The sequence below is a fragment of the Gossypium arboreum genome, chromosome 5 (assembly GCF_025698485.1).
Source record: "Gossypium arboreum isolate Shixiya-1 chromosome 5, ASM2569848v2, whole genome shotgun sequence".
In the NCBI taxonomy this organism is placed as follows: domain Eukaryota; kingdom Viridiplantae; phylum Streptophyta; class Magnoliopsida; order Malvales; family Malvaceae; genus Gossypium; species Gossypium arboreum.
In genome coordinates this window covers 63,295,526-63,297,680 of record NC_069074.1, presented here as the reverse complement: position 1 = coordinate 63,297,680, position 2,155 = coordinate 63,295,526, and positions in this window count along the sequence as shown.

Here is a 2,155-nt window from a genome sequence, read left to right as displayed (position 1 = left end):
ATCAAATAGCTATGGAATTCAAAATTTGAGGTCCTTATATGGTAATTAGACTATTAAAGCAAAGTTAATAGATATTTTTGATGAATCATCCATGGAAAAATTAAAAAAGGGCAAGGACTAAATTGGAAATTGAATTAATTCAAAGATGATAAATAATTAAAAAGAAAATATCATCTTATTTTATATCATATTCTTCCCCAAAATACATGGAAACCCTAGAAAAGAGGGAAAAAAAAACCTTTCTTGGCTTAATTGGGTAAGTAATCTTGTCCCGTATTTAGTAATTTTTATTTTTTTTTGAAATCGGGATAGTCTAATTCATCTATTTGGGAGATTAATCTAAAAATTTATCAAAGTATAGAAGTTATGTCATGGACGAATATGCTAAAAATTTGAAATTTATGGTAGAAAATGAAAGGTTGTTGATAGATAAACAACTTTTATAAAGTGAATTTTAATAAAATTGTGATCTAGGGACTAAATTGTAAAGTTGTGAAAATTGAAGAAATATTCTGAATTTTATAGAATACATGTGCTGTAAATGTTATATTCAAATTACAGTTAGGCTTAGAATAAGGAGTAAATTGCATGAATTTCATTTTTCGAGCCTAGGGATGAAATTGGAATTTATGGAAAGTTTAGAGGCAAAATAGTAATTTTGCCTAGGATGTAAATTGAGTTCAATAGAATATGAAATGTGATAAATTTATATTTAAATTCATTTATATAGATCTGGATAACACAAATTCAAAGCTACATCGAGGAAAAGAGAAAGTTTCGAATTAGTAGATTTTCTTGAACGAATTATTATCGAGGTAAGTTCGTGTAACTTATTTATGCATATTAACATATTAATTTGATTTTTGGATATTATATATGTTTATGTGATTTATATGAATGTTATAAATACATGAAATGATTACATGATTGGAAATGTATTTAAAATGTTAAGTTCCGTTGGAATAATAAAAATCGATGGATACATGTGATTTCCCGTATATGAATGTGATTCTGCATATGTTGTAGAAGGGATTTAGCTCGGACGAGTAATCCTGACATAGCCTTTCGAGCATACTGATAGATATATAGTTCCTGCGAGCATCCTAATCGATAGTGATCTTGCATTTGTTGCACATTACCGCAGCATTTTGTGAGCGTCCTGACATACGATCGGTTGTGATCCTGCATATAATGCTGACACAAACGCAACTCTTCATGAGTGTCCTGTTAAGCTTGCTTAAACTCCCTATTACCTTATCTGGTGCTTCTTGATAGTATCTCTTCAGAGATATCTGATAAGCTTTATGAGCTTCCTGAGTAAAAACTCTTATGAGTTTTCTGATTAGCTCAAATAAGTGTCATGTTACATGATTCCATGGCTCATTTGAGCATCCTAATATGTGGCTCGAGAGTATGTTCCCTGAATAAGAACTGACGATTATAGATATGTACACCTTGAGTGTATTATATGAGTATCCATCAATTTTTCAATAATTCAACGGATAAAACTCCCGACATAAGGAAATGATGAGATAAATAGAAATATGCCTTTAATGCGTTTGAATTATTTGATGAAGTGTTTCATGATGAGCTCATCTATACTTATTTGATATACATGAGATTTATGTAACTAACTTGTTTGATTTAGTGCATGTGATTAGGTAATTTGCCAAGTTAATGGAAAACAAGTTATTGTATGCTTAAATTTAATAAATGAAATTGGTAAGTTTAATACTTGTTATATGAACTTACTAAGCAGATAATGCTTACTAGATTTTATTTTCTCTGTTTATAGTGCTCGGAAGCTCGCGAAGGTTGGAGATAGATTGGAGCATCATCACACTATCCACTAACTTGTTTTGGTATAAATAGTAAACTTATTTTTGAAGTAATGGCATGTATAGGTAATGTGACAGCCCTAAATTGACCCTAGTCGGAAAGTGGTTTCGGGACCACTAAACCGAGTCATAAAAATAATTAACCGTTATAGTTGATGCTCATTATATGTATATATGCATGTGTGAAAATTTCATGTTTGGATTTTGTTAATTGTAAGTGAATTTTATCAAATAGGACTTATGTGAGAAAATTTAGAAATGTGCTAGGCAAATGTAAGGTGGCCTATAAATGCATGTTGTGAAAATGCTGGGTTTGC